Source organism: Solanum stenotomum, chromosome 12 (genome assembly GCF_019186545.1).
Source record: "Solanum stenotomum isolate F172 chromosome 12, ASM1918654v1, whole genome shotgun sequence".
Taxonomy (NCBI): domain Eukaryota; kingdom Viridiplantae; phylum Streptophyta; class Magnoliopsida; order Solanales; family Solanaceae; genus Solanum; species Solanum stenotomum.
The window spans coordinates 14,871,719-14,878,972 of NC_064293.1; the positions used below are offsets into that span (position 1 = coordinate 14,871,719).

The 7,254-nt window shown below is 40.3% G+C and overlaps 1 pseudogene; it reads right to left on the bottom strand.

Moving 5' to 3' along the window:
• Positions 1-3,665: 3,665 nt before the first annotated feature.
• LOC125849329 (uncharacterized) lies at positions 3,666-5,041 on the bottom strand (annotated as a pseudogene).
• Positions 5,042-7,254: the final 2,213 nt, after the last annotated feature.

Below are 7,254 nucleotides of genomic sequence, written 5' to 3' on the forward strand. Positions count from 1 at the left end.
TAAGTGGTGATACAACGTTTTACCTCACGTTGCCCAAGGACCATCCTATACCTTGCCGTGATATAGGACCTTACTTTTGCTTAGTGGATCCGCTAGCTTAACTTTTGTGGTCATCTAAAAAGTATGACCCGAGAAATCCCATGTTGGCTACATGGTTCTATGGGGGCTGTGAGTTCTTTGAACGCTCCCCCAATTCGGTGCTCAAGACTACTCCCAAAAATACTTTAGCTCATAAGTGTTTTAAACACATCTTTCATTAGTCGAGATAATTACTCAAAACTTAGCCCAAAGGCACTTGAAAACTCTTTCTAAAAAGAACAAATCGAAACCATATTTTTAATATGATCATTGATGACTCGGGATATTCATACTGCTTAAACATTGATGGTATATCTAGAGACCATATTGTTTAAACATTGATGACATATTTGATTTGTCATACTAATCATGTTTTAGAAACTCCTTTGCAAAACTCATCGTTTTTTTAAAAAAAAGAGATAGTGCTCAAACTTCTCAAAACTCTTTTGGAAATCTCAATTTCCTCTCAACTTAAATGTGAAAACACTTATAAACTTCTTTGGGAAATACTCAGTTCCCTAATAACTTTTGAGAAATGAACTCAGCTCTTGACTCTTGCCTTATCTCGAAACTCTTGACTTAACTTGAAAACTCGATACTCTTTACTCGACTTGAAACTGTATACTCTTTACTTGACTTGAAACTCTATACTTAACTTGAAAATTGAGCCTTAGAATGAAGTTAAAACGTAAATGAAGATTCTTGGAAAGCCTTAAAGACTTCCTTTGACTTACTTATTTCTAAGCTTGACTTCACTTGACTTGGAAACTATCTTCACTTGACTTGGAAACTAACTTCACTGGAATTGGAATCCAACTTCACTTGACTTGGAAACTAACTTCACTCGAATTGGAATTATGAATTCAAGGTGTTTGATCACATGTTATGGAGGGATTCTTGATGTTTAGACGTACTTTGGAGTGTCGGAAACAACTATGAAACATAGGTATAATACCTAGGAACATGCATGAGAAAGTGTGAAAAAAATGGGAAGACTTGGCTCTCTTGGCGCTCTGAGAGGTGCGGAGCACCAGGCCTCAAACTTCAGAGAGGTCTGGTTGGGGCTCTGGTAGGGGCGGCCCCCCCAAAGGCTGGACCTCAGAGTCCCTTTTGGGGCGCGCTGGCTGGCGCGACGCCCCAGCCCTTTTCCCCGAAAACTTGACTTTTCTCCTTCCTTTTCCAACTCTAAACCTCCCTTACCTTCAATGGTTTCAACCCCCAAACTCTAAGGATCATAAAAACCCACAACATACACTAGATTCAACTCAAAAATACAACCAAATCATGTCCCACAACCAACAAGAACTTCAACAACACAATCAACAACACAACCCAACAACTTCAACAACATATCCAATCTTTTCTCAATAATAAAAATGAGTTTGGTGTGTGGAGGAAAGGATCAACCCACACTAAGGACTCACATACCTTGCTAGGGATCACCCCCGACGATATCTATGACGGAACTTGCTTGATCTCCTCTTTCTTCTCTTTTTCTCCTCTTCTTCTCTTCTTCTTCTCTTCTTCTTCTCTCAAGTCCTAGTTCTTACTCTTTTAAAATGAGATAAAAATGATCCAAAAATCAGCGTAACACACAATATAACCCCAAAACATAAACTAGGGAAAAGACCAAAATGCCCTTAAAATTTTCGGACGGATTCCCTGCCAACTGCCCAACTTTCAGAGGGCCTAACTCGCTCATACGAACTCGGAATCGAGAAAACTCGGTGGCGTAGGAAAGATCATTTCACAAGCTTCACAACCATAACTAGAAATACTCCTAAATCATCTTGATCTAGGATTTATGACTGCTCAAAGTTGGCCAAAACTCACCCCCTTTTTCCATACTTAGCCAATTTTCCAGATTTTTAAAATTATTTCCAAAAATGAAAATTTCCAATTCTAAGCCTCTTCAATTATTTCACATTGCCGGATGTTACAATATCTCCCCCTTGGTAACATTCGTCCTTGAATGAGATGACTCTTACTAGGCTAAGGGTGCAAATCAAACTCAAACACCCAACAAGCAACCATGCAAACACCAACAACAACTACATGCTCACTATAATTCAAAGAGCACTAAGAAGGAAATTAGTACCTTGATCTACACTTCCTTCAAATTCAAAGAGATGTGGATATCTCTTATTCGTATCCTCTTCGGCTTCCCAAGTAGCTTTCTCAACAAATTGGTTCCTCCAAAGGACCTTGACTAAGGCTACTTCTTTCGTTCTCAACTTGTGAACTTGGCGATCTAAAATCTGAACCGGAACTTTCTCATAACTCCCTTCATGGGTAAAACTTCCAAATATACCCAATCCTCTACTTCTAACTCTAACGCTTTTCTCCTAACCTCAGTGTAGGATTCTTGACGACTCTGTGCCGTTTTCAACCTCTCTTGAATCACTTTCGCCTTCTCTATAGCTTGATGAACTAACTCTGGATCTATCAACCCTTCTTCACTAACTTGAAACTATCCAAAAAGAGATCTACATCTCCACCCATAAAGAGCCTCATAACTAGTCATATGGATGCTAGAGTGGTAACTATTGTTGTAAGCAACTCCATGCAAGATAGATAATCATCTCAATTATCTTTGAAATCAATTCCAAAATCCACCTTGATACCTCAAAACACCATCTCCCCCTTATTCTAAAGTCATCACTGCTTATGAACATTTTCCCTGTAATTCCAACAAGATAGGGTCTGAGTTTTTCTCACCTTTTACTTTTGACACTAATAACAACTCGGCCCCGCTCTCCACTTCAATTCCTCCTTCTGCGGAATCTATAAGTCTGACTCCCAGGCGTGCAAGTCTGTGCACATCTTTTGCTAACTCTCTCTTTCCTTCAACAATATGGGCGGTGCTACCCATAGACAACTTTGCTTAAAGAATCATAAACAACATTAACCTTACCAGGGTGATAAAGAAAACTCATGTCATCATCCTTGAGTACCTTTAACCACTCTCTCTTTGTCTGAGATTAATCTCATTCTAAGTGAACACACCCACATGAACATCATACAACAATGATGCCATATCTTCGAAGCAAAACTACAACATCCAACTCTAGTTCATCACATTACACCCTGATTCGCCTACACTCGACTATTGTTCTCAAATCCATTTTAGATTCAAACACCCAGTATGTACTCAAGAACCAAATGTCAAAACGGGGCAGTAGTTAACTTCTCTTTTCATTCCTGAAAGTCTTTCTCACAAGCTTTAGACCATTGAAAGTTCGTTGTTCTTCCGAGTCAACTTGGTCAAATAAAACCCTTATCTAACAGATCCCTTTAACTGCTCTTTAAACTCTTTCAACTCTGCTGGTGCCATTCAATATGGCGGAAAAAAAGATAGGACAAATATCTGGAATGATGTCTATGCCGAAATCTATTTCTCTCTCAGGAGGAATTCTGGGTAGATCATCAGGAAAAACTTCTGGAAACTCTCTTACTATAGGAACTAACTGAAAAGGAGGTATCTCAACACTAGAATCATTAACTCAAACTAAGTGATAGATACAACCCTTCGAAACTAACTTTCTTACCTTGAGGTACGAAAAGAAACGACCCTTAGGCACTGCTGAACTACTGCTCCACTCTATGACTGGCTCACTGGATTTCTCAGGTATAACATCAAAGTTCATAGCAACCTAAGAAATTACAAAAGATAAACTCGCTCTGGGTCTAGCAAAGCATAAACAGCAAAGTCAAAGACTCGAATCATACCAGTGACAACATCTGGTGAATCTTCTTGCTCTTGGCAACTGTTGATTTCATAGAGGCGGTTTGCTCCTCCGCTAGTACTAGAAGTAGCTCCTCTAGATACCATCCTGTCTGGTGGGACAACTGAAGAAGATTGGGCCCTACTGCCCAGATTTCCACTACTTTGCTTGTTCTTTGGGCACTCCTTAATGAAGTGACCCTTTTGTCCACACTTAAAACAACTTTTCTGGCCATCACGACACTTACCTGGGTGGGTTCTACCACACCTAGCACATGAAGGAGCCTTACTACCCCTTGGTACCATACTGCCTTGAGGATAGGCAAGTCTAGCCCTGAAATTATAGGAATTTCTATTGTATCCATCTTTGTTCTCAAGTGCAGGCACACTAGCAGATGGTGGAGCAGGTCCCTTCTGTTTCTGTGGGAGAGATGACTGATTAGCATCATTCTTTTGCTGCCTGAACTCGTCCCCTACTATCTTAGCCCTCTTATCCTTAACCTCTTCTCTATCCTTCAACTTATCCTTCTCAACTTGTTGTAAATGGATCATAAATCTTGCTAGATCAATATCCCCTATCAGCATAGCTGCCTTGCCTTCCTTGCTTGACTGATGAGACAACCCAGCAACATATAAACTCATTCTTCTCCTCATATCCGCAACCATCTCCGGAGCATAGCGGGAAAGTTGTGTGAACTTCAGACTATACTCATGAACACTCATAGACTCTGGATTAAGGGTGAGAAATTCTTTTATCTTTGCCTCTCGTAACTCACGAGGAAAGAAACTCCCCATGAGAGCACTCTCAAACATAACCCAACTCACTACTGGCGCATCCTTAGCCCTATTCCGTTTCCATTGGTCAAACCAGATTCTAGCGACACCCTTCAATTGGTATGCATCTAGTTCCACCCTCTCCGACTCAGCAATATGCATCACATCAAATATCCTTTTAAGTTCCTCAATGAAGTTCTCCGGATTCTCAGTGACTCTTGAACCTGTGAAGCTTGGTGGGTTCAGCCTTAAGAGTTAACGAATTCTTGAAGTATCAACCACTTGGTGTCGATTATCTCCCTGCCCAACATGATAGGTCGCAACTTGACTTAACATCCGGATAGCTTCACAAAAATCAGCATACTTGATCTCTTCTTGGGTTAGCACTTCTTGGGCACTTGGTAACTCTTGTTCCTCAATACTCCTCATAGCTGGACGAACTCTGACTGCTCTTCGTGGAGGCATGATCCTCTGAAACACGCGCAAGCACGAATTAGAAAGAAACTTTTTAGAGATAAACTCTAATGCACGAGATGAATGTGAAAGAAGAGAGATAGTTCCTAAATGTTGCAGCCTCCTAATTATAGATATGGCGTGCTTCACACCTATAACTAGGACTCTACAGACACGACTTCATAGACTCCCTAGGACTCTAGAACTTGCTCTGATACCAAGTTTGTCACGCCCGAAGCCTACACCCTAGGCGGGACCGGCACTCGGAGACCATTGCTGGCCCCAAACGAACCCTTGGCCTGACTTTCTTAACTCAGCGAAAATCTAACTCAACAAAATAAATCAATGCAATGGAAGGTCATAAGATAACTTAAATGATACAAATCTGGCCAAAAATGCAACTCGAGTCTCAAAATATAATATTTACATGTATACATAGATGAGAGACTCAAAACTAACTAACTGACTGTCTATGAAGCCTTTAAAAATACTGAGATGGATGTTGGGACAGACCCCGCAACATCCTAATAAAACAAAACTTAAGAACACAAATAACCGAGTCCTCCGGAAAGCAAGGAGGCTCTCCACTGACTCTGGAGTGCTCAACTGGATCAACGGTGTGTTGGATGCTGATCCTGGGTACCTGCGTCTGCATCGTCAAAAGATGCAAGCCAACTGGCATCAATACATGGAATATACGAGTATGCGAGCTAGACCGCTAAACAACAACTTAAGCTTGAAAGGGATACAAAAGAGAACCTGCCTTGGCTCTGTTCAACTCATGAATAACTGAACTCAATATAAAGCAATAAGACACATGCAATATATAAAGCTTTTAAAACTATTAAAACATGACGTAAAAATCATATTTATAATATCACGAAAATACCATGCTTCCTCTCAAAGTCTACTTGTGCAATGCATGAATGAAGTTCCATATCCTCATCCATACTAAGCAAAACTTATCAAGGAACCAAACTCTTTCTACTGCTGTGGGAGTTTCTCTAACCGATAACCACCACTATGAAACTAAGTGGTGATACAACGTTTTACCTCACGTTGCCCAAGGACCATCCTATACCTTGCCATGATATAGGACCTTACTTTTGCTTAGTGGATCCGCTAGCTTAACTTTTGTGGTCATCTAAAAAGTATGACCCGAGAAATCCCATGTTGGCTACATGGTTCTATGGGGGCTGTGAGTTCTTTGAACGCTCCCCCAATTCGGTGCTCAAGACTACTCCCAAAAATACTTTAGCTCATAAGTGTTTTAAACACATCTTTCATTAGTCGAGATAATTACTCAAAACTTAGCCCAAAGGCACTTGAAAACTCTTTCTAAAAAGAACAAATCAAAACCATATTTTTAATATGATCATTGATGACTCGTGATATTCATACTGCTTAAACATTGATGGTATATCTAGAGACCATACTGTTTAAACATTGATGACATATTCGATTTGTCATACTAATCATGTTTTAGAAACTCCTTTGAAAAACTCATCTTTTTTTAAAAAAAAAGAGATAGTGCTCAAACTTCTCAAAACTCTTTTGGAAATCTCAATTTCCTCTCAACGTAAATGTGAAAACACTTATAAACTTCTTTGGGAAATACTCAGTTCCCTAATAACTTTTGAGAAATGAACTCAGCTCTTGACTCTTGCCTTATCTCGAAACTCTTGACTTAACTTGAAAACTCGATACTCTTTACTCGACTTGAAACTGTATACTCTTTACTTGACTTGAAACTCTATACTTAACTTGAAAATTGAGCCTTAGAATGAAGTTAAAACGTAAATGAAGATTCTTGGAAAGCCTTAAAGACTTCCTTTGACTTACTTATTTCTAAGCTTGACTTCACTTGACTTGGAAACTATCTTCACTTGACTTGGAAACTAACTTCACTTGAATTGGAATTATGAATTCAAGGTGTTTGATCACATGTTATGGAGGGATTCTTGATGTTTAGACGTACTTTGGAGTGTCGGAAACAACTATGAAACATAGGTATAATACCTAGGAACATGCATGAGAAAGTGTGAAAAGAATGGGAAGACTTGGCTCTCTTGGCGCTCTGAGAGGTGCGGAGCACCAGGCCTCAAACTTCAGAGAGGTCTGGTTGGGGCTCTGGTAGGGGCGGCCCCCCCAAAGGCTGGACCTCAGAGTCCCTTTTGGGGCGCGCTGGCTGGCGCGACGCCCCAGCCCTTTTCCCCGAAAACTTG